We start from the raw sequence: 27,708 nt of genomic DNA on the forward strand, positions 1-27,708 counted from the left end.
ACAAGCAGAGGACAGGGTGAAGTAGAAAAATTGTTCAGGAATCCTCTTCCTTGTCCTGAATCATGTCATTGTGACGATCATTTCAGGTTCGTTTTTCAATTTTCATCTGGTGTTGGACACCCAGTGAAGTGATTCACACATGTGTTGTGGTTCATGTCATTGTGGTTATTCACCAGTAAACACACTAAAGCGCTTCAAGCATCTCCTCAGGCGGCGTCAACCCTACCACGACGCCCCACCAGTTCAATTTAGTTGTGGGCACAATCTATCGCTCCTTCACCCACCACTGAAGCATGAATGAAAAGAATCTACTGTGAACAATTTTGTCCTCAAAATGATTATAGGTTTCGTGTAAGGATTCACAAAGTTTACACACACACCCACACACACACACACACACACACACACACACACACACACACACACACACACACACACACACACACATCCCTCTACTTCAACATGATGGACAACACGTTCAGGAACACATGTAACTTCATTTTTTCTCCCTAAGTTTGTATGCACAGTGCGTCACTTCAGGATCTAGTTACGAGTAAGCGAGCAAGTGTAGCGAGAGGATGCTTGCTATACGTCGAGCTTAGAAATGAGTGGTCCGACATGGCCCGGCCCGGTCCGACATGACTCTGCCGACCGGGATGGTTTTCAGGGGCTACCGACTTTCTTACTATGTGATATAGAGAAAAGATTCCTTCAGCAGGTAGTAGATACAGTCAATAAATTTTGTTTTCAGCTATATATTTACTTATGAGACCAAGGAAACCCCTTGGAATCTCAGCTTCCCATGGGAATGTACCAAAGGCTTCAAATGTCATGCTCCACAATGAAATCTATTTACAGCACTAGGAAAGTGACACATGCAAGGTATGAGTAGTCTTTCATTTTTATATATATATATATATATATATATATATATATATATATATATATATATATATATATATATATATATATATATATATATATGTGTGTGTGTGTGTGTGTGTAAAAAACTTGAGAAAATAAATTATATTAGCTCAATCATTCTTCTGTTATTGTTCAACTACCTCACCAGAAATGCTGAAAGTTTACACCAAGAAAAAATTATGATGATAGGCGTATGTACAAACGTTCGCTCGTCAAGCGTTTACAAAACGCACTGTATTGGATATCATATGAACCTCTCAGTGACTGTGAAGTAAATATTATAACCATAAGAATCTGTGTTACCTTTCCAGTGCCAGTTGAATGTTGAAGTTTGTTTGAATAACAGGATTAGTGACACAACAGGGAAAGCAACGGAAACAAAACACGTGAACAAAGGCAGAATGCATAAAAGATAAATGGAAAAAGGAAGCAACGGATGAAAAATGAATTGGAAAAAAATGCAAGGAAAACTGGAAATAAGATAGATCGGTGAGTCAGGTAGAGACACGCAGAAAAATATGAATGAAGAATATGCAGGTAGAGGGTGATGGATGAATGTAGAGAAAGAGGGAGGTCAAAAGAGGAGATGTGTGAATGGGAGAAAACACAGAGGGCTTGAGATGGGTGTACGATGATTTCAGGGTGTTGAAAGAGAGGGGGAGGGTTGGAAAGGGAAAGATTCTGTGGAGAGAAATGAAGATGAGAATGTAAGAACTGAAATATGAAAATAAAACTAGGCTGAGATATGCAAGAGTATGTTGGAGAAGATGGGAAGTAATTAAACAGGGACGTATAAAAGTACAGTATACGATGAGAGAGAGAGAGAGAGAGACTACAGCAAGGCCATCCATATAAAGGGCTAGTTAGGTTAAAAACAGCTCATTTCTTGGTTCCATTTTCACTATGTTGAATCTCTCTGTTGGTCCGCTGGTCTCCGTTATGCAATGTTATTATTTGTCTCAGGCTTCTGTAAGTCAACACAAGTCGTGTAAATTTTGTACGATCAAGGCACCAGATGACGCATCCCTAAAGTGATTGTTCGAACTGATATTATTATTATTATTTTATTATCATCATTATTATTATTATTATTATTATTATTATTATTATCATCATCATCATCATCATCATCATCATCACTATTATCCTCACATCATCATTATTATTATTATTATTATTATTATTATTATTATCATCATCATCATAATCATCATTATTAGTGTGGTAAGTGGGGGCGCTCACTATCCACTCGCTCGATGCAATGCTGCTCTCAGATGCTTGCCCTATCCTCACTTCCTTCATTTCAGCCTCTTCTGCCTTTCTTTCCTTCATTCTATCCCCTTCCCTCTGTCTACTGGTGACTACACCAGGAAACCAGTTACTGCACTGGGTGGTAACCATATAGGCTAACTAAATTATGGCGCCTGGTGGTTTAGTGGGTAATTAAGGCGTTCCAGTTGGACTGAGCCAGTGCAGGTTTATATCCCAGGGGTGATGGTTTATTAGTCATTTAATGCCATTCAGGGATGAGTGAGGCTGCTCACTCTCATAATAAATGTCTGGACCGCCTTTCCTACCCCCGGGCTCCTACTCTCCTCATGGGGCAACACTGGATTAGATGATGAATGACTGAAATGATTTATCATTATTATTAAGAAAAGAAAGTGGCCAGTGCTATGAAGGTCTTGATAAGAAGCTAAGAAGCAGAGGTCTGAGTGTTGTAGCTGCGAGAGAGTTGCATGAAGAAGCTTCAGTGCCTGCTCTAATATACGGGTGTAAGAGTATGGTTCACCAGGAAAATGAAGTCATATTGTTCGGTCTTCGAGGACTGATTATATAGCCACCATTAATACCTTCATCATTATCGTCCTTTATTGAGCTGGAAACGAAAATGTTTCTTGTGCCAGGAAAAATATATACTACCAACACACTTCCATTAATGGCTACACCCCGAAAGCATCAAATCTAGTCCGCGATTTTCCTCCCATGAACCCATTTCCACATAAACCATTATTTCCACAAAGATAAATATTCATAACACATTTACCCCATGGATGTATTCTTTCTGAGGACTCATTTCCCCTATATACTTACTCCCCGTACACTAATTTTCTTCCCAAGGGGAGAGACATTTCCCACGCTGACCTATTTTACACCTTGGACCTAATTTTCCATGTGGGCCTATTTCCTCACGGACATGAGGAACGGTCTCTCAATATTGCCCATGTGGGTATGCCTACTTTTTTCCTCATGAATATAATATATTTTTTCCATGGGATGACTTATTTACCCCCAAATGGACTCCAGGGGATGACTTATATACTCCCAAATGTACCTATTTTCTCCATGGACTTCTATACCAATGAAGCTAATTTAACTCCACCCAGCCAGTCATTGTCATGTGTCTCAGCAGAAGCAAGAAGACTCGGGAAGTTGAGAGAGAGAGAGAGAGAGAGAATGGAGGGGGGCACAGTAGATTTACCATTGGTGTACCTTCTCTGTGGATACCTTCTGTAAGGAGGACAGCAGGTGTCACAATGTCACGTGACATTTTCTGTGTTATTGTTCGAGTCATTCTAATATACTGGTGGTTTGGTGAATGTTATTTCTTTGTTGCTTTTATCATCATATCTCCCCTTTCATTCTAACTTAATCCTTATTCACGTCCCATCATATCCTTCCCACCTTTCCAAGTTTTTCTTTCATTATCTGCCGCTTCTCGACAATGTCCCCTCCTTCTCTAATCGGTTTCAATGGGGTGGTTCTGAAAAGCCTAGTATTCCGGTAGATGTCACCACCACTGGGACAACACAGTCCCCACGCTGTTTAAAGAGCATATTTTTCTTTGTTAAATATCTACACTGTTGTGTGAAACTGGAATCTTGGTAATGTCATATACCGTAATATAAATAATACAAACAGATCACATAATATATAACGTAGCGTGAACTGTTTACATTTATCATAAACGGAAATTCAAATATCATTGATGGAATATGATGGCAACCCGCCATTTCAGTGGTCCTATATTATTTAAATAATATAGGACCACTGAAATGGCGGAAATGTAGCAGAAATAAAATTTTATTTCTGCTACATTTAGTGCAAGTTAGGTTCTTAATACATAGTTTGTTCAGACTGTAAATTACGCCTAGTAGGTATCTTGACTCATTCAGTCTCTATGTGGGCAGAAATATAATGTTGAGTAAATACTGGGACTCAACATTTTACTCACTCCCTTCACCCATGCACATCACAAGACCCGTGTTGCCACTGTTTGCAGTGTTGCCAGATGGTCCCCATAAAATTTCTGTTGATCTCTTACCAAAATTCCAGGATTTTACAGAAAATTTCTGAAGATTCAAATTTTTTCCCTTATAAACACATATAGCAATGAAATATGGGTTACAACAAATCATTAAAATATATAAATATCTTTAAACCAATCGTGGCACATAAGCAGAAACAGCCGATAAGATATAAACAATTTTTGTATATCTTGGCACAATTATACTATCTGCACAAATAATGATAGTTACGTTCATTCATTGAAGATAATGTTAAATATCTTGCATAGATCCTAAACCGTGGAGGCAAAGATTAAAGAAATAGGCCTAAACTCTGCGTGGGTGCAGAAAGACCGACTCAGGACTCTGGTCAAAGCACATTCACATTTTTACCTTGATGCATTATTCTGTCTGCACTTTATAATGCCAAGTAGCCTGCCTATCTCCATTGATTCTATAGTTATTTATGTATTTAGCATAACTCTAACCTTGAGAGGGCCATATGCAGGCCACTGAGTTAGAGCATGGGTGTCGTCTGTGTACTGGCAGTGGTCACACATTCAGCTGACTGCTGCTGCCTGATGGGGATCTTTACGTGTCCACACCGAGTCTGTTGGCAGTTTCAACGGAGCAACTGTCGTTGGGGTTCGGTACATCCCATTTTTGTGGAATTTATTCGTTATACAAAAGTTTATGAAAGTGGATTTTTAGTGAAGGAGTGCACATTGTTTAAAGTCTCGGTAATAATTCCCAAAAATCTGAAGAATATCTGACAGATTGGCGTAATTTACAGCCTGAACAAACTATATATTAAGAACCTAACTTGCACTAAATGTAGCAGAAATTAAATAACATAGGACCACTGAAATGGCGGGTTGCTATCACATGCCATCAATGATATTTTAATTTCCGTTTATGATAAATATAAACAGTTCACGCTACGTTATATATACGTGTTCTATTTGTATTATTTATGTTACTGTACCTGTATATGACATTACTGTGATTCACAGTTTCACACAACAGTGTAGATTTTAAACAAAGAAAAATATGCTTTTGAAACAGCGCGGGGAATGTGTTTGTCCCAGTGGTGGTGACATCTATCGGAATACTAGCTTTGAAAGCACCCCATTCCTTCCCCTCGATCACACCACCATTATCTCAGTCCGTTAATCTCTCAGCTTCAGTCGTCCTACTTGACGCCTATATCTAGACAGCGACATCAACACCGCACACACTTACCTTCCTCTGCTTTCCCCCAACCCTCACCCTCATCCCAAGCACGTATTAATGAAGCAACGGTGAAGGAGGGCGTTGGGAAGGAGAGCGGGAAAGGGAAGTGCGGAAGCTGAGGGAGAATAAAAGGAGGAAGATAATGGTGCAGAAAGATATATGCATTATTGCTCAGAGGAGAGGGGATGGGGAAATACATAGCAGAGAAAGAAAACAAAGGGAAAATGAACTGAAAAAGAACTAAATATGAAGAAACGGTGGAGGAATATACAATGATGATAGAGGAAGGAGAAAATATGGTGGAACAAGGGAGGCAGGGAGGGAAGAACGAATGGTAAGGAATGAAAAACAATAAGAGTAAGCAGGAAAAGAAAAACTACAGATGGTTATGGTAGGGCAGAGATACACTGAAGAAAATGGGATGATTAGAAAAGAGAAAAAACAAACAAAACAGAATATGGAGGATGAAAGAAACGAAGAGGAAAGAAAACAAAAGTACAGTGGGGGTGTCGAGGTATCTGTCAGCATGTTTGGAAGGGGAAATGCTAGTTAAGGAGAGAAACAGAGAAAGAAAATGTGATGGTAGAGTGGATGATGATGATAAAGATGAGATATAAATGATGATGACCACAAAGTGTGAGACTAGGCCACAAAGGGCGTAAATGAAATGGGTGTTATGGCCCTGGGTCAGGAAGTAAGTGAGATGTGAATGTGTGAAGAATAAATGAGAAGTGGGGTTATGGTGAATTAACAGTGAGCGTGAGGCATCGAAAGCGTTGTTGATGAGGCCTGCGTTTTACTGTGAAAATATATGTCAGGATTAACTGCGTTTCTTTTTTTTTTTCTCTCTCTCTCTGTCCGACTCTGGGCATAGGCTTCACGGCCAGTTCTCAAGGCCCAGTAGTCCTCCTACATACCATACACCTCTACATGTCATTACTTCGGCGTTAATACCCACCTTCCATACTGAATACATGCTAGGGCTGTCTCATACAGGACTGGTGAACTGATATTAACCCGTCTAGTAAGAGGGCACTATGTATGGTATTTCATATTCGTTCTTCTTTTGAACCCTTTCTTCAGTAGTGCGAGACTTTCTAACTGGACGGGGTAGATATTGCTTGCAATAACTCTTTCATTAATAAATGTCCTTTCTTAAGTAAAACAGTGATACCAAGACTAATATAAATGATGGGAGTCCTGCATTATTGTAGCAACCACCGGACAATGTTATTAATCTTCAAAATTGACTCTCGTCATTAGTCATGATAATGAGAATGTGACACGGGTGATAATAATGAAGAAGTTGGAAATGAAAACCTATTAAAGTAACTAAAATGTCCAATGACGTTGGTACGAGGAGTGGGAATGAGAATAAAATAGGAATAGATTTTTACTGGAGAGACTGAGAAATTTTACTGGAATGAAGGAGTAAGAAGAGGGCAGTAATTTTATTAGGAATTAATCGGAACATAGGCCCGACTCCGGCACTGGATGTGACTTACATGCAATGCAACATTCCTCGTATCCTCGACTCCTTTTTTCCTCTGCCACCCTTGCTCCATCTGTCCCTCTGCTTCTCTCACCTCAACCCTCCCAACATCCCTCACCTCATCTCTTTCCTTACCTCCTTTACCTCATCTGTTTTCTGCCTCCTTAGCCTCATCCTTCCCCAGCCACCCTCACCTCGTTTTCTCCTCTTCCTCCCTCAACTCGTCCCCCCCCCCCGTACCTCCCTCACCTCATCTCTTCTACTTTTGTTACCTCGTCTCCTCCCCGGCCTCCCTCAGTTTATCCATCCTCATGCCCATACTCCTGCATGTGTGCCTCATCTCTCACCTACTAAGCTCTTGTGATGCTAATATGAAGGAAGCAAAGAGGCAAAACAGAGGAAAAGGCAGAAAATCAGCACTTAGTGTCTTGCCCTGATCTGTCTCTGCCCTAACAGCAGAGAGAAGGATGAGGGGATGGGTGGTCTCCTTATGACTGTCGAGGTGCACATTACTTTGTTTACCGTGCGTCATCTTATTGGTTCGTGAGGGTGTTAGTGAGTAACTCAACACCACCACTCCACACACAGCAGCCAGGCCGTTCTTCCAATATTGTCTCTGCTCAGATATTTCTAGTTTGTTTGCTAGATCTGTGTATTGACATGCAGTTGCTTCTTTGTGTGTGTGTGTGTGTGTGTGTGTGTGTGTGTGTGTGTGTGTGTGTGTGTGTGTGTGTATCAAGTTATGTTGGTGCAAGGGAAGGGTGGTAGTTTAATTGCCTTATGAGGCAATTAAACTACCGTGACGTTATGAAAATCTTTGGAGCCTCTGCTTCAAACTGGAGTTATGCAATCCCAGCAACAGGCTACGAACATAGGAAAATAAACTTTTTTTTTCCAACTAATAATAGTCAAAACCAACATCCCACCTCTTTTTATTTGCCTGAACACATGGTATTCCAATAATCGTCCATCATCCACATCCTCATCCTTCTCTTCTTGCTTATCATCATCATCATCCTTATCTTGACTTGTATCAAGTACACTGGATATAGTGAAAAGAAAGAAAATATTTAGGCGAGAAAGACTACACCAAAACTTGACACTTTCCAAACATGAATAACTGAGAATAAAATTTGTCTTTTAATGCTGAGTTGTGCAAAGAAAAGCTGAGCACGTACGGAATCGTGGGAGCTTTTCTGTAGCAAGTTTTCAACCTTCTCTTCTCAGTGCCACTAATTTTCAGAACTGAGGTAGAAAATAGCTAAAAGGACTTCATAACTTTATTTCATTATAAGAAACAGGGAGCGTGAGCAGAGGTAAAGGGAGGCGAGGCGAGAGACACTGTTGGGCACACGAACACAGTCAATGGGGGGGGAGGGGAATCTGAGGAGTGGGAATACTTGTGTGATAAGGTATATACAGTACAGAGAGAGAACAGGGACATCTAAAAGCCTTTTCATCATCGCCACCTCGGTATCCTCTGGCACTAGGCAACTTTTTACTTACATGTATTGCCGAATATTTACCGATTTTTAATTGTTTAAAATACACGAACAACACAGCAGTACTACCACAATTACATCACCAACAACACAACTATATATCCATAACCAAGTCATGTCACTACCGCCATGACCGCACCGCGAGATAATTATAATATACAAGATTATGAAAATTTTCCTAAAACGCCATTGGTGGTTTCACAGTCAAAATGATTGTTGTTCGTGTTTTCTTGGGGTAGCTCCTACCCCATGCTATGACGTTATTTCACCTTTCACCATAAGCGAGGGCTGGCAGCAGCATGGCCTGCTTGACTTCGCCAGTGCCAGTGAGTGTTCAGATGTGGTGGGGAGATCATGTCGCTTCCTACTCTGTGTTGGCAGGAGTGACTGAATATCTGAAGTGCACAGTGGCGTAGGATATATCCCCTATACCTATAGGGTATAGATAATTTTCTATTTCCTCATTCCAGATATGTAAGAGGTCAATGTAGATTTCCCTCCTCCCATGTAAAGGATATTTGCCTTAAGTCTGTACTGGCAGGTATAGTTTCTTTCATTATCTTGTTTGTTCATTACCGGTTTCAAAAATTTTAGAATTTTTCAAAGTATTATCTTTGGTAGGAAAAGTAGGAAATTATCATAATTATAATTTATGCTTCATGTTGAACACACATAAAATGATACAGAGTAGTCCTGTGTGTTCTGTTTAATAAAAATAAATTTGGCAAATTTTGAAATTATATTTCCTCCTTGGGTAGCATGCACCCCCTATACGGACAGTGTTACAGATTAACCCCTAGACCTATTAAAGGCATGTATTTTTGAATGATAGTTTCTTTTATATGTTGTATAATTGTATAAACTTCACGCTTTATGCGGTTTTCAGAATAGTGTACTAGTCAGCATATACATAACTGAAAAGTTATTGGAGAACATTTTTTAATCATTCGCCAGCTGTTTTAGAACGGAAAGACAGGAAAGTGTAAGAATACATTTGCTATCATACGAGTATTTTCCTCACTGCAGCAGTCACGGGGAAAAATGCGCCAATAAAATAATGATGAAGTCACAACACCACCGAAGCCACACCAGCACAACCACACCACCACGCTACCACAACAGCGAAATGTTGCGTGGATGACAGCGACGCGGTGTGCACCATAACCATCACAAACACAGAGCCACTACCTACAAAAATAAAACAGCACGGCAAAGTTTCAGTCATACTGCCACAACTACATAACACTGCCACAAGTACGGAGCTACCACCAGCACAAACCACAACATCCATCAGTGCAACCATTACACCACAACAACACCAACACAGCCACTGCCACCATCTCCACTAAACAGCCATGAGAGCAGCCCAGCGACAGCAGAGTCTGAAGCAGCTGCTGCAAGGCTTCAGCGTTGACAGACCAGAGACCCACCCCAAAATATCACCACCGCCTCTCTCTCCAACCATCTTTTTCCCTCTTTTCCCTATCTCTTTACCTCAATAATTCTACATTCTCCACAGTTCCTTGTCTTTCTTTTCTTCTCTTTTCTCTTCCTCCTCGTATAATTTTCATTTCGCATTTACTCGGTAGCCTGTATTGTCCATGCCTCCTTTTTGTCCTTATCTATATCTCGTATTGTTTTCATGCTGGTCTCGTTTCATCCTTTGCGGTTTGAGTGAGCATATGGCTATTGTACACACACACACACACACACACACACACACACACACACACACACACACACACACACACACAATGAGGACTACAACTTCGTTGTCCCTCTCTTATATAAGGTAATTTCCCAGAAAAGAAAACTTGCGGGTTGTTGACTGAGGCACATTCAGTGTACAACGAGGGCAAGAATATTCAGAATTACGGAAGAGGAGGTTGGGGTAGGGTAGGTGTGGGGCGATGAGTAGAGGAGGAAGAATGAGATGATGTTGAAAAGCAAGAAAAGGAAATGGGGGGAAAATGAAGATGAATGGCGACAAGAGAAGGATGACAAAAAGGCTGAAAAATGGTGGGATATGAAGCGGACACTATGAGTGGTTGATGTAAAAAAAAAAAAAAAAATGGAGAGAGAGAGTTATTGGTCTTACAACCTTAGGCTCGTCTGGATTCTGGACGTATTTCCCGTGGACTTCAGGCGGTCGCTCCCGAAGATCTTATGCTGAGGTTATTTGAGGCATTTTTCTTTGTTCTGATGGTATGGAACATGAAGAGAGTAAGTGATAGTATGGACGAAGTAGATTGTGATTGAAATTTGTGTTGTTATTGTACAGGGAATGGTGTACCCGTTTGGATAGGTTACTGATTCCTCTCTGGGAAATGTATAAATGTTGGCTCAAGAGAAGTTATAAGGAACCTCTATACTGATCAGACACTAAGTGACAGAGATGCAGAAGAAAGTTATGAAACTTGAATTGTTGAGAAGTTAAAAAAGAATCCCCTTCATCTCCCTAGCCGTTTAATATCTGCCCAGAGAGAATGTTTTAGTGTTCAATTAAAGGAAAGGATAAACTTTGAGGCGAATTGTTCAATTCCATAAGACCTGCGGATGGCAGGAAGATTGTGTGTAACATGGTGAATGATTACAAGGAATGGTTTATATTTTGAATAGAGCAGCCAAGGAACAGGGAATAATTATAAATAAAACAAAGTTAATAAGGAAGAACAAGAAGTGAAGAATCCAAAATGCATACGGTACACCGGTTGACAAAAAGTCTAGATGAATTACCCAGCATGGTTAAAACAATGGTGACTGCAGTAATGAAGATACAGCTTGATTCCCTACATCAATATAGTTTTTGCGTGTCTATACTGATCAGACACTAAGTGACAGAGATGCAGAAGAAAGTTCTGACAAGAAAACAGGGCTTGCGCAAAAAGAAAATTGCAGAAAATTTTCACATGTACAGGTATAGTACTGTACAGAATGGAAACGTGGACAGAAAAAATGAATGAACAAGGGCAACCAAGAGATTCTAAGATGTAGATCTTGGAAGGAAACCATGAAAAAAATCGAATAACGGAAGAAATAATGCAGGAGATTAGGGAGGAGATTTATAGGGTCTGTGAGGGCAACACTGAATAGGACTTCTCTTGAGAAGATGTAGGGTCCTGAGAAAAGTAATGGAATTTGATTAAAGGGCAACACACTAAGAGTGAGAAAAAGAAAATCATTACTGGAGGTGTGTGTGCAAGGAGAAGTTAAGTGGAGATAAAATGGATAGATTTGAAAAGGATAAATTGGAGGATGATTGACTTGACCAGCTTTCAGCAATAACACCCTGTTCTGGACTTTCTTACAGAACTGATGTACAAGGAATCTGATACATAACCCTTGATGACTGACTGTAGTACTTAGGTAACTTATCCTTTTACATCACTATATGTATGACTCGGGATGGACATACGCCAGAAAGAAGGTATTGACTAAAAGAATATAGAAACAGCTTTAAATAATTTTTCTTCCTTGTTTCTCAGAAACTAGTGTATTTATCATTTTTCAAACATTTTACATATATAAGAATTTGCTTTATAAGAAGAAGATAAGACATTGTACCGTACTGTTCGCAGTACTAAGAACGAACAAAGCCATTTCAATGCTAGACTTGTCCCTGAAAGCCGGATTGCGATTCTTTCTGCAGACAGCGCTTCACCCCACAATGACCTACAGGGACACAGAAAAATTTTAATATGGAACAATTTGCAAAAAGGAAAAAAGTCATGATTCACCATAACTGGTTCCACATGGCATGCAACAACTGCAAGTAAATTCATATGTCAACACGCTACAATACAGTAATGTCTATCTACCCATCTATTTATAACTAACCACCATAATCCTGGAGGGGGGAACCACAGACGAATCAACTCCATGTCACTGTGTCCACTCAACCAGGCTGCTCTAATCCAACTCACACCTCAGCCATGCATATATCTCTTTCCTACTCTTCATTGCTGTTTAATCCAACAGGGATCTAAATGCCTGGGACTTGGTCTTGGTCTTGGAAACATTTAGTACATGTAGCTTCACACTGTCATAAAATGCCTCGAGGGCACTCAGGAATATCTTCAGCAACTCCTCAAGAACATATGAATCATCAGCAAAGTCAATAGCAGGAATCTTAAAATTGCCAGTTGATACAACACAGTGACTCCAACTCACAGTCCAACCAAGTGCTCAATCCATGCATGTACTGAAAAGTGATGGTGCAACAACATCTCCCAATCTCACTCCAGAACTTCCAGGAAAGGAATTAGATGTCGGCCCCACACCTAAAAGCAGTCTGAATGTTTGAATGCAGGTCATCTATCAGCAAGGGAATCCTTGTGGGGATCCCATGGAATCACAAGAATTCCTAGAGTGTTTCCCAGTTATACGTTGCATCTTTTGCAGTGATGGTGTTTGAAACCATCTCCCACAAGATCTTTAATACAAAAACATTTTTATTGTCTTTTCTTTCTGCCGTCAGAAAATTTAATTAAACTCAATGGACATTTCTCAGTATCAGTAGGTTAAGTTGTCAGAAGGTATAGTTTTGTGAACAACAATGAGCGAGTACATGAAAAAAGCAAGCACGAAGTAAAGTCCTCGTGAACTAAATTCGGAAAGTGCGATTCGGCTCTGTTTGCATAGTACATAGCTTTAAGATTTTAACTCCTTTTCAGTCATATAAATTTTTTTATCATTAAAATTTTGTTTGATACGGCCCTAATTAGCTCGAATTTGTTGAAACGTACTAAATTTAAGTCATCCTGGCTATTGAAGTTCATTTCTTCAACACCAATGGAACAATTTTAACGTGTTTGATATGGTTCGACTCCCTGGCATTGGCATTACTTGGCTTGTTTGAAATCGCCTTGCCCTCTGCCAAAAATAAATGCAGATTTTCAGAGTGATAGGTCATGTCTTCTTATGTCTAAAAAAAAGAAAAAATAAAGATGCTGACGTTTCTATCTTACATTTATTGACATAGGAACCTTACCACAGTAGATTTTGTTGGGATCCCAGTGACTGAAACTGTGAATGAAGTTGAATGATGATTGAGTTAACAATGTATCACCAACCAATGACTGTGAATGGAAAATGAAAGCAGGTGGTGACGGAGAATCCCAATAACTGGTCATCCTTGTGAATGAACATATTTTGAGCCAGTTGATAAAAAGTGGTTGTGAGTGAAAAAATAGAAGCAAGGAAGTGGTGGTTGTTAGGAAGACAGATATTTGAGTTTGACAGAGATGTGGATGCGTAAAGAATAGCTGCGTGAACGAAATATAAACAGTACAGAAATACTTTGGGTAAGGGAGACATATATTTTTGTTAATGCTGTGGGTCATGAGCTGGGACGAGATGTGTGAGTAAGAGAGGCAAGTGAGTCAATGACGTAATCGACGAAGTGAATACCAAAGGCTTGTGGGGAACTTGTGTGATGGAAGGTGATTTTGAATGGTAGTAGTGTTATATCTGCTTTACAACGACAGAGCTCTTTTTTGTGCAAAATGAAATTGACAGGAAGTATTCATGTCATAACAGAAAAGGGTTTATGGAGATTATTATTTTGTAACTCATTTAGAAACGGGACGTTTCGTCTTTGCTGTATGAAACTGTCTGGAGATGCCAAGAATATTAAATAACGTCGTTGAGGGTTACATATTTATCCTCCTGAAATGAATAATGGAGACATGTGAAGGCAGTCGATGTTGATTCCTTATGAATGGGAGAATGAAATCATTGTTAAGGCACTATGAGACAATAATTCGGAAGTTGGTAGAATTTTGTGTGAGTGATTTAAGGCTGTAGATCTATAACCAGTGAGTCATGATAAAGTATCATTCCTGACTAATGAAGTTCGTTATTTACACGTACTTAGGAAAAGGGATAGAATGGATAAGTGGAATATAGAAGAGAATAAAAGATGTATACTGTTGAGTGATATAATCAGTGAATCAGTAAGGAAGAGTGCAAGGGAAGTGAGTGATAGAGAGTGAGGGAAGGCAAGGGTGAGTGAAGGAAAGACTGGATGGGTGAGGGAGGGGTTAAAGGAGAGTCGAGGAAGTGTGAGGTGAATGGAAGTGAGACAGAGAAAATGCTGAAGGAGGAGAGGGAGAGACACAGCAGATGAATGGGAAGTTAAAGAGACTGAGAGAAGATCTGGTGGTGTGAGAGATGGGTTCAAGGAGTGAAACTTGAGTGAGGAAGTGAATGGGGAATGAGAGAAATTCTGAGGGAAGGTGAGGGAGAGTACGAAAGTGACAGTGGTAAAGGAAGATGATTGAGAGAGACTGAATGTAAAGGTGGGGGAGTAAGAGAAATTGTGGAAGAGGGAAGGATGATAGATGGGATTGAGAGAGTGTTGGAGGTTCGGAGGAGGAAGGATGGAGTGACAGTGAGGGAGGGTGGAAGGGATGGTGTATGCGAGAAGAAGGTGGGAGGGGAGGAGAATGAGCAATGGAGAGTGAGTGGAAAAGTGAAATGAGAGAGGAATGGCGGTAGATAAGCGGTGATGAGCTGGAAGAAACATGGTGGAAAAGGACAAGTAGACAGGGAATGAGGAAGGGCATGAGAGTGAATAAGAAAACCCTCCGTTCTCTCTCTCTTTTATTTCCTGCTCTTTGTCTGTCTGTCTGTCTGTCAGTCTGTCTATCTATCTGCCTGTCTGTCTGTCTGTCTGTCTGTCTGTCTGTCTCTCTCTCTCTCTCTCTCTCTCTCTCTCTCTCTCTCCGTCTGTCTCTCTCTTTCTGTCTCTCTCTCAAAAAAAAAAAAAAATCTGCTTCCATTTGCCTAAATTAATATATATATATATATATATATATATATATATATCTATATATATATATATATATATATATATATATATATATATATATATCTATATATATATATATATATATATATATATATATATATATATATATATATATATATATATATGAAGCCTCTGTGGTACAGTGGTAGAGTGTGCGTTTCGTACACGGGTGAGCCAGGGTTCGCATCCTGCCAAGGTATTAAATTTTGCGAGTGTTCACCCGGCCACGTACTGCATTGGCGGACACAAGGGATGCTGTGGTTGAACCAGGGTCGCTTACTATAAAGTATGCTTGCACCCAGTCGGCTTGCGCTGGCCGATTACACTTGGTTCACAGACTACACACACATCCAAAGACACTACAATTACACTTACAAGCACTTCTCACCCTACAAACAATCTCAGACAGCCTAACCCACTTGGTAGAGATACACTGGCTGTATCACTTTGGTCGGGATAGCCCGGTCCTGCAGTGGATACTCAAACGGCTGATGATATATATATATATATATATATATATATATATATATATATATATATATATATATATATATATATATATATATATATATATATATATATATCCTTATAAATTTTACCTGACAACCTTACCGACAAAGAGGTAATCAGTGTCCTCCTCCCACCCCTCCTCCCAACACTTGTTTGGATCTGTGTGACATTCAGTAAAATCCTGGGCAAGATTATACTGTGCTCGACTTCGTGTGAAATAACCTTGTAGGAAACCTATATCTCGATAACTAGGGCAACACCAGAGAAATGGCTATGGTCACTGCTACAGCCATCACATCAGTACGACCACAGCCACCACTGTCACAAGTACTAACATCATAACTAATAGCAATGAAAACCATCACCATAATATTCACCACTGCCACAATCACTATTACCAGAACTACTACTATATGGAAATAGATGGCAGTTGAACCGTGTAAACTAAAGGAAACCAAGGCTGCGGACGACCCGGGATTCTATTGTCAGATCATTTTTGACAGGATGCTGCGTCTTGCAAAACACTGGGGTCTATGAAGTTCTGGCAGAATAATACCGATTCCCAGTTGAATAAGGATATTATACTGTATATTCAAGAACATGAACACGGTTTCCAGACACGTCTGGGAACTAGACAGTAAATTAGTGCCCTTTGTCTGTCCCACTGGCCAAAAAAATTGCCCGTAATCATCTTAATGCCTCAAAATCCTCACAATGAATTCCAGTCACCCTGGATCAATACTCTGGCGGCCGTTCACTTCCATTGCCATTCTTGTCGCGGTGGGTCTAAGATTTTACCGCCAAAGTTTCGATAATTTGGTCCCAAGAGTTTTCCATCGATTAAAGAGATAACGTGAAAGTGATGGAGCTAGAGATGGTGATGGCAATGAAGTAAGGGGGGTGGGGAGGGGAGAAGAAGAATGAGCAGTCAATAAACACTTTGGAAAACTTATTCAATGAAATCAATTGAGGATAAAAACAAGCAAGAACAAGGACATGATGTGGCAGACTATATTACTAAAAATTTAATGAGAAGAATACTGTAAATTCTCCAATCTACGAACTCCATTAGCTTATTCACCGCCAGCTTCTCACCCTCTCGTCGTAACGAAAATGGCTTTACAAAGTAAATTCTTGAAGTGGGACTGTATTTTTTTTTTCCCTTCGGTAGGCTTCAATCACTTTTTTGAATGTCTGTTTGTCATATACTGCTGCAAGATAATATTCGCCTGACTGATGTACGAATAACAAGTTGAACAACGTCTCTCCCTAGTTTATTGTTAACTATTGTTTATTTTCTTCACTCTCTCGCTTACTCTGTGCAGTGAATAAAGCCAGTACACCGGAATCATCAACAACGACAGTGGCAACATCAACATCATCATCAACAACAATATTTTTCTTTATTACCCACCTCTTAGCTCGTTGACCCCATCACTAAATAACCTGCAACTCACCATCAGTTCATACAAGTTTCTAAATCAATCAGCAACACGTCAAGTTTTTTAGCGACAAAAAATCCTTAATTACTGGCACTGAACATTCCATTCTTATATAATTCAACAAACCTTAGAACCGTTTAATCTCATGCAATTGGTAAAACAACCAACCAGAATACCAGATGATAACGCCTGTTTCTTGGATGTATTCCTGCCAAATAATCCAAATGAATACATGTTAGAACTGCTGTCACCACTTGGATCTTCCGACCACAATCTCATCAAAGCCTCATCAGTCAGTTCCCCCAAACCTCCCCGTTCTTAACCTGTCAGAGTGACCAAATGGCACTTTGATAGGGCAGACTGGGATGAATTCAGAAATTATCTTAATGATGTTCCTTGGCAGTCTTTCTTCTCCAGTGACATCAGTTCTACGAAGTCCTACATTAATGACTTAATACAAGCTGGTATGGAATTGTTCATACCAAGTCAACAGTTCACTGCAAGATCAGACTCCCCGAAACTGTTTGATGGTAACTGTGCCAGAGGAACGAACCAGAAGTCATTAGCATATAACTGTTACTTAAAATCAAACACAGCTGAATCACTTAGTCAATTTAAAATTGCTAGAAACCATGAAAAAGCAGCAATAAATTTCGCTAAATCAATCTTTCTTCACAACCAAGCAACTGAATTATTTAATAATCCTAATGACAATAAAATATTCTAGTCAATTCTCAGTTCTTTCAATAAAAACATTAATAAGTCATCACCCATTCCTCCATTAAAATCTTCGGATGGTAACATTACAAATGCCCTGCGTGGTAAAGCGAACATCCTTGCCGATACATTTGCCAGTAATTCTGCTTTGATGAAGTTAGCCAGAATGTCCCTGTACTAGAACTTGACCCTCCCGAAATTGCATGACATATGATACAGACTAGATATGTAAAATCCATCCTAGACAATTTACCAGTCAACAAATCTCCAGGTCCTGATGGAATTCCTCTAATTGTTTTGAAAAAGTGTTCCCCAGAAGTCGCTCCTGATGTGACTAAATTATTCAGACTACGTATACATACTTCGTCATTCCCTGATTCTTGGAAAGAAGCCAATATCCAACCAATTCCACAGAAAGGAAGTTCCTCTAACCCCTCTAATTAAGACCAATAGCAATCATGTCTTTTCTTGGTAAAATTTTCGGATTAGCACATACCCTAGTAAAAACATCTTGAATTCAACAGCTTAATTAGTGACAGTATGGTTTTCGTCACAAAAGATCCACTGTTGATACTCTAAACCTCCTGACTCACACCATCAATCAGTCAGTTGACGAAGATGGAGAAACTCATGCAGTAACCATTGGTATTTCTAAAGCTTTTGACGGAGTGTGGCACTATCCCCTGCGGTCCAAACTCCCTTGCAATGGACTAACGTCATCATGTATACGACTGACCCACATTCAGTCGTATACATAATGATACTGTGTTACAGTTCTGACAAGAGGTTGAAATATTTTCGTTAAAGCAGAGTTAGTGGTTCGTCAGAGCCGATCCCTGATTCGTTTAGTTAGTGCAGTAATGACAGGAACATAAACCGTTCGTGTTTATAATGTGAGGCTTATATTGCCATATTAATATGAATTGATGGACGTCCAAAACCACGCATAACCTGTGTTAACGGTAAACAACGGTATGTCCTTTTAAAACAGGGTCCAACTTGCAATGCTTATTTCACTTAACAGCTTACAACAGGATGATATAGTTGGCAGCTATATCGAAATGTTATATGTTATATGATTTGCTGATGCTTAATACAGAAGTGTATGTTAATATAAATATGATCAATACCTAACGGATCATTTCATAATTATTTTTAGATAATGTTGGTAAACATAGGGTGAGTGTGAGGGACTAGAGGGTAAGAATGGCGTATGATGCAGACAGTAACCCAGAGAGAAGGGTAGTGAAGGCTGGAGCGAGAATGGATGTGAAAAGACATCACAGCTTGCAAAAGATGTTGTTTACTCTACCATACTCACCTGTACTTTTATCATATAGGACGTAAGTACAGTATATGAACAATAACACAAAATATTGTAGGTCTCCTTTCAATTTCGTGCCATTCTCATATCCATATAATTATGTTATGGATAACAGCACATTATCACACATTAAACGCCTCTATATAAATACCCTTGCTGGTTCTGACTGTTTATAAAAACAATATCACCAGCTTTGGCTGTTCCACATCTATCCAACAACTTTTACACTGAAGTTCGGGTAGAGGGGGCGGGTGAGGAGTGTTCGATTGTCCGGTCGTCACTGGCCGAGACTCCTGCCACTAGGGGGAGGAGAAATTAGTGCTTTCGGGTGTATATGCGATGATTTCAGGAAAATATTGGTCGGAAAGTTCACGTACTCTCCTCGGCTCAGAAGTTTTCTCAAATCTCTCTAATACTTCATCATTAGAGATTTATTTTGTCATGGTATGCCTTGGCGTTATAATATGTGCTTCTTTGATATAATTATCGATAAATTTTGAATAAATATCACTTATGAGAATATAAACATACCTTATGCATATATAATCTACATATATCTATCTATAGCCCGACGCCCTAATCCCGCAAAGGGTGGCCGCAGACAAAACGCCTCCAAGTCACTCTGTCACCCACCATTTGACTCCCCTCCCCCCAACTCACCCCCCCTCCCTTATATACCTCTTAACTCCATCCCTCCACCTCATCCTCGGTCTACCCCTCCCTCTCCCTCCCTCCACCTCACCTACATACACCCTCTTAGTCAGTCTTTCATTCTCCATCCTCTCCACATGTCCAAACCACCTCAGTGTATTTCTCCTAATCTTTTCAACCACATCCACATCTACCCCACAACGTTCCTTCACTTCTTCATTCGTCAACCTGTCCCTCCATGTCACTCCACATGCTCCTCTCAAGTAACTCATTTCCACTGCTCTCACTCTTGACTTGTTCCCCTCTTGCAAGGTCCACGCCTCGCTTCCATACGTCAGGGTAGGGATCACAATACCATCATGCAGTGACTTCTTAACTTCTATACTCACCTCCCTATTTCTCATCACTGCTTTCAGTGTGCCAACAACCTTCCTTCCCTGCTGTACCCTTTCACGTACTTCATCCCCCAAAGTTCCATCCTTACTCATCACACTACCCAAGTACTTGAATGCACTCACATTCTCCATATCCTCACCATCCAACCTCACTGCACACTCTGTGACTTCATTCCTCTCAAACACCATAACTTTACTTTTGTTTACATTAACTTTCAGCTTCCTCCTCCTACACACTGTCTCAAATTCATTCACCAAACCTTGGAACTCCCATTCATCTTCACTCAACAATACTGTATCATCAGCAAACAGCAACACCGGAAGCTTCCAAATCTCACCCTCATTCATTAGGGCCACCCCCACATCCACTGCCCTACCTTGTACCTCCTTTACGACCCCATCCATATATATATTAAACAGCCATGGAGACATTACACACCCCTGTTTCAGTCCCACATTGAGATCAAAGAACTCACTCAGCTCACCATCCACTCGCACCGTAGCCCTAGCTCCCTCGTACATACTCTTCACAGCACTCAACAATTTCCCCTCCACTCCATATATTCTTAATACCTTCCACATACCTTTCCTATCTATTCTGTCATAAGCTTTCTCCAAGTCCATGAAGGCAGCGTACACTTTCCTTCCCTTCTCTAGATACTTCTCCACTAAACATCTTAGAACAAATATCTGATCTACACACCCTTTTCCCTTCCTAAATCCCCCTTGTTCTTCTCCAACTTGCTCCTCTGTCATATGCCTAACCCTATCAATGAGTATTCTACCATATATTTTACCAGTCACACTAAGAAGGCAAATACCCCTATGGTTACCACATACTGTAATTCTCTCTCCCCTTTTCCTTTGTACAGAGGAACAATTATACCTGATTTCCAGTCCTCTGGAACCCTTCCCTCTTCCCAAGCCAATCTACACAACTTCCATATCCACTCCACAACAATCTCACCCCCATACCTAAGCATTTCACCACACACTCCATCAATTCCTGGGGCCTTTCCCAGCTTAATCTTCTTCATCGCTTCCACTACTTCCGACCTACTGATCTCTTCCTCCCTCCTCTCATCTCTTCTTCTCCCAGCCATTCCCCAACCACTTATACTCACACTGCTCTCACTCTCTACATTCAACAAATCCTCAAAGTGCTCCTTCCATCTCCTCAATTTCTCTCTCTTCTCCACCAACAATCTATTATTCCTATCTTTCACTCCCCTACTATTTCCCCTTTCACACTGCCTTACTTTCTTTACCTCCTTCCAAAACAATTTCTTACTCTCCCTCCATTTCACACTCAGATTCCTCCCAAACTCTTCATATAAACTGATGAAAAAGAGATTCAAGAAAGCTTACTATACCAAACAGAAAATGGCCTAACGAAATTTTTTCAGATTATTTACAGCCAACAGCTGTACAGTTACGAAACGTGTGTCATTAACGTAAAATGATCAACAACAATTATTTCAATGTGTCTTGACTTTCTTAATCTGAATATAATTATCTGTCAAAAGAAAAAAACGAAGTTTTAAAGATGTCACCATACTAAGTGCAGAATATTGTTTCAAACTTTTCACCACGTCACGTTCCCAGGAAGATGTATATAATTATCCAGAGGTAGTAAAACATTCATACAATTACGTAGTATATTATTAATAAAGGACTAGACCGTTTCTAAAATCATAACCATGAGATTGTAAGAATGAACTAAGTACATTACGAAAGTTAAGGGGCTGCCTTAACAGAACTAAAACCAGACGCCATAACAGTGAAGTAGTTTTACCTGTCCGCCTGTGTGTCTCGTCAGACAAGATACCAAGCTAAACTATTTTATTATTTGTATGCAGATTGTGCCCCCCCCCCCCCAGTGGTGAGGTAGATACAATCTGGCTGCATTAGGGGGTGGTGGTAACAGTCAGTGGCCAGGTTATATTAGGAAGAATTCTGCCATCACCGAATTCCCTGCCTGTCATTAAATGCGACTAAAAGGGACGGGGTGAGAAGACTAGGGAACTCCTCCTTTGTATTTTTAGTTCCTGCAATGAGACAGAGCATAGGAAGAGAAGTAGGACTGAGTTATCCCCGAACCCAGAAGATTGGGTCTATGAATGCGTGTGGATGTAGAACGACTGAGGCTAAAAGGGAGGAGATCGGGAGAATGTTTTTGAGAAGAAAGTTGGATGTGTTGGCTTAGAGTGAAACAAAGATGAAAGGGAAAGGTGACCCTAAGTCTGCAAGTGTGACTAGAAGGATGTCAGGTCTTGATAGAAGAAGAGCAAGAGAAGGTGTAGCCTTGCTAGTGAGCCCGAAAGAGCAGCAGTGTGTGACTGAATGGAAGGAGGTGTCATCGGGACTGATGTACGTGAAAGCGAAATTTGGACGTAAGTTGTCTGATTTTGAGTGCATACAGACCTGATAGTGAAAGGGATGATAATGAGAGGGAGTCTTCCTGGAATGATGCCGATGAGTGTCTGCAGAGTTTTGGAGCAAATGTGACTAATAATGATGGGAGATCTGAATGCTTTAGCGGGAAATGTTGCAATTAAAGGGTGTCATTAGTATGCATGGTGTGCCTGTAAGAAATGGTATTGGAGAAAGAATGATAGGGATGTGTGTTGAGCGAGAGATGTGATTGGAATTACTTTGTTTGAGAAGAAAGATATTTTTAAGTATACATGGGTGAGACAGGAGGGTGGAAGGTTTGTTGGTAGAGCATTGATGAACTGTGGTCGTGTCCAGGAATGTAAGAGATAGACTGTAGGATGTGAGAGTTTTGAGAGGGGAGGGTGGAGGTATGTCTGACCACTACCTGGTGGAGGAAAAGCTGAGAGTACAGAGGGTATGAGATGGGTGAGATCTGGAGAGTTGGGTATGGCATGGAGGTTTTGAAAGTAAGTTGAAAACAAAAGAGAGAGAGAATGACAGAGTATCATCAGAAGCTTAAAGTTGGAGTGGAACGCAGTGAAAGAACAGGAAAATGACGGTGTTGAGGAGGAATGGCATTTGTTTACGAATGCTGTGGTTGAGTATGCGGAAGAGGTGTGTGGTGTGAGACGAGTGGGTGGTGGTGTAAGATAGGGAAGTGAATAGTGGTGCAAGGAAGTAAGTATGGCTATAGCTAAGAAGAGAAGTTCAAATGAAGTGTGGTTTCAGTGGAAGGATGAGGTGCCATATGTGAGATATAAGTAAACAAGGAATAGGGCGAGAAGGGCTGTGAGTGATGCTAAAATAGCACCAGATGAAAAGCGGCGTAGGCGGTTGATTGAGAAGTACCAACAGAATAAGAATTTTTTTTTTTTGAACAAGGAGAGGAGGGTGCGAATGTAAGAATCTCGGAAGGAAGGGCGAGTAAATGCAGAGGATGGAAGGATTTTAAATGCGATGGATGTAGTAAGGAAGAGATGGGCAGAGTATTATGAAAGACTGTTAAATGTACTGTACTCTGTAGAGGAGAAAAGGGAGACTGAGACTGTGGCAGATGGAAGGGAGCAAGGAATAATTGTGTTTGGAGAGTTGAATGATTCTTAGATCACGATGGAGGAAGTGCAAGGGGCAGTAAAAGAAGATGAAAGCAGAAAAAGCTGCAGGTATGGATGGGTGTGTTGTGGAATGTCTGAAAGGTGATGGAGTGACTACTGTTGAGTGGTTAGTACAGTAAGATTGCTGAATGTGTTTTGTGAATGCTATGGTGTCGATTAACTGGACAAGGGCGTGTGTGGTTCCGTTGTATAAGGTAAGGGTGATAAGTATGGATGTACTAGTTTTAGGGGTATAAGTCTATAGGCTGTTGTAGGTAAGGTATACAGTATGGTAGAGTGTTGATTAAGAGAATTAGAGAGGATACTGAGGTCGTGACTGGGTATGGGCAGTGTGAGTTTAGAAGAGGGAGGGGATGCGTGGATCAGGTGTTAGCTGTGAGACAGGTGTGTGAAAAGTATTTGGCAAAAGGTAAGGATGTGTTTTTGGCGTTGATGGATTTAGAGAGAGGGTATAACAGAAATGATATGGAGGTTTTGTGGATGTTTTGAAACTGTATGGCCTAGGTGGTTGGTTGTTAAAAAGAGTGAAAATTTTTCCTGTCAATAGTAAACCGTGTGTAAGAGTGGGAAATACTTTGAGTGATTGGTTTCCTGTAAGAGCGGGGCTGAGGCAGGGATGTGTGATATCGCCTTAGTTATTTAATATTTACTGTATATGGATGGTGTTATTAGGGAGGTGTATGTGAGAGTGTTAGGTAGAGGTTTGAGTCCTGCTGTTTGCAGATGATACTGCACTGGTGGCTGACTCGGAGGAGAGATTGAGACAGCTGGTAGTGGAGTTTGGAAGGGTGTGTGAAAGGAGGAAAAATTGAGAGTGAATGAGAATAAGAGTAAATTGATGAAGTGTACGAGGTTGGTAGATGGTAAGGGATTGAATGTACTTTTGCATGGGGAGTTGCTTGAGCAGGTAGAGTGTTTTAAGTATTTAGCGTCACATGTTGCTGTGGATGGAAGAATAATTGTCGAGGTGAAGTTTAGTATGAATGATGTAGAAAAGGTGCTGGGAGGAATGAAAAAAGTGTTTTGATGTTGTTCGCTTAGAATGGAGGTAAAGAGAAGGCGTATGAGGAAGTCGTGGTAGTGACTTCGTTATATGGGACTGAGACATGGAATATGGGAGTAGCAGAGAGGAAGAGCTTGAATGTAATGGAGATGAGGCATCTGAGGAGTATCTGTAGAGTGACGTGTATGGATCGAGTGAGAAATGGTGAAGTGCGAAGAAGAACTGGAGTTACTCGAGAGATGACTGATCGAGTTGAGCAGAGAGTGTTGCGGTCGTTTGGGCATATGGAAAGAATGGATGAGGAGTGATTGGTGAAAAAGATAATGGATCTGATGTGAGAGGTCTAAGGCTGAGAGAAAGACCACGAATTGGATGGACAGACAGTGTGAAGTGAGCGTTAGATGCGAGAAGGATGTCTGTTGAGCAGGAAAGAGCGGATGCATGTGACAAGGATGAATGGAGAGAAATTGTAAATGCATAAATGGTGACGTGGCCCAGACGGGATGTTCAGCAGCATCTGGTCAAATCAGCTGATTGTATCAGGTGCTGGGAAGGGGATGGATCCATTGATGTGGCAGGGGTAAACCAGCTCTGCTGTCGGGCCCTGCCTCGGATGTTGCTGGATTGCACTGCACAGTTGATTCTACGGCGGTGTGGTGCGGTGAGCAGCAGTCCCTTCTCCCCTTAAAGGCTAAGTTATGGGTAAAAGTGTGTGTGTGTGTGTGTGTGTGTGTGTGTGTGTGTGTGTGTGTGTGTGTGTGTGTGTGTGTGGATCAGTATTTTGGAGAGTGTGTCATCCTGTCTCGGCCACCCTCGTTTAGAGGAAAAAAACAACAAGGTATATAGATAGATAAACGGATTGTAAGTGATTACTTTTTTATGCTTCAGTATTTCTTATAAAATATTGCAGCAAACATGCCACCTGAGAATCACACACACACACACACACACACACACACACACACACACACAAATCCCTAGACTCTCTCTCTCTCTCTCTCTCTCTCTCTCTCTCTCCAGTAATTATCTTGAGGCAGGCTGATCCTCTTTCACATTCACCCTAGCCAGTAACTCTGCCCAGTCCTCACACAATCCATATCCAGTGATCAATAATCTGTGTTTTATCCTTCTATCCTATCTGAATGTCGCTGTTGATGTCTATTTGTCAGGCCGTCTGTCCATATATCTACTTTTACATCTCTGTCTGTCTATATACCACCTTGTCCATTTCGCTTTCCTGATAATTAGATCTTTGTCTTCATTATTTGCCCGTGTTTCGGTGATCTTTAATTTCTATTCTAATTACTTTTCCATAGGCGATCACATTCAATGCCATGCTAACCCTTCAGGTGTAGGAATACGAGGAGAGGCTACCATAGTTTTGGAAAGGAAGAACACGCTGACCGTCTTATGGCCAACACTTGAAAAGGCTAATGCTACTTCTAATAGGTTTACGCTGAACATTGTTATAACTTCGAGTGGAGTTTCAGACTATTAAACCAAGGGACGTTTTTAGACACACCTGCTTTGTTTTTCTCAGAGAATTTTCACGGTCTGAATGAAATGTGCATGGAAATAGGTTCCATTTTCGCCAAACACTCAGACGGTAGTTCTGTTTATTTGATGATGCTGATGCTGATGATATAGCCTGTTTTTTGTCCTTTCGCTTTTGTAATATAAAGCTTTCTCGGTCAGCATGATTATGACGTCGACCAAGTAACTTCTCGAATTTTTCCTTTTTTTTCCTTTCAGTCATTTTCCTTTACTAACTATCCATTTATTTAGTTATTTATATCTCTTTTGGAACTTTCACGGAATTTTGTTTCTTATTATTTATCACAATTTCCATGGTTTTCCAGTCTTTCCTTCATTGCTCTCAGATTATTTTCATATTTTTTATCTGCCTGAGTTTATACTGATCTTTATATTTCTCTTGTATACCTCTTTCATTCTATGTTAACGTTTCTTCTTATGTACCTTTTCATTTCATTATGTCTGTTCATTCATAACTGTTCTTTCATATTTTCCCTAGTGTCTTCCAATTCGTTATTTTTTTGTTTCTTTTCTTAGAATTTCTGCTATACAGTAATTTAATCTCCTATTTTAATCACACTTCGTTTATTCTGTTTTCTCCACATTGTTGAGGACACGTATCAGTACACTCACTTCTGTTCTCTCCTTCATATTAATCGCCTAAGTTAACCGGTATTCCCATCCTTTATACAACTGCTGTACTCATCTCTAAAGCAGTCTGTCAAGTCCTTTTCTCCTGACCTCCAGTCTTCCAGACGAAATGTATTGGAGATACAGAACAGTGGATCTTGCTTTTAATTTTCTTACATTCAGATGTTTTTGAAAGGAAAGATATCTACAGAGTTTCTTTTTAAAAACCCAGAACACATTATGTGGAACCATTACTATACATTCTGAAAATGGACCAATGGACTGGACTTGCTTTTTAGTAAATGTCTCATCTGTTCACAAGGTTAATATTGCAGACATAAATTCCCAAAACTTATATACTGGGATGTAATGAGACTTCCTAACCAACTGTCAGTTCAACAGTTAACGTCAATTAACATTAAATCCTATTACATATATGCATCTACTGGGAGGTGGGTGGAACCATTAACCACTCACCTAATGTCGTGCTATCTTCTTCTTCATTCCCATTTCTCATTCTATGTTTGTGTCTGTCCTCTTATCACGTTTTATCATCTTGTTTCCAATTCAGGTAGCTCTGTACTCAGTGACAAGGCAGAGGGTTTGCTGTGACCCAGGAAACTATTTACAGAGTTGGGTGGTAATGACATAATTTAATTACGAGGTGAAGTAGAAGCATTTATGGTCTCTTTGCTAACCAGTT

The sequence above is a fragment of the Coenobita brevimanus genome, chromosome 2 (assembly GCF_032717465.1).
Source record: "Coenobita brevimanus isolate Jiangsu-jjx chromosome 2, ASM3271746v2, whole genome shotgun sequence".
Taxonomy (NCBI): domain Eukaryota; kingdom Metazoa; phylum Arthropoda; class Malacostraca; order Decapoda; family Coenobitidae; genus Coenobita; species Coenobita brevimanus.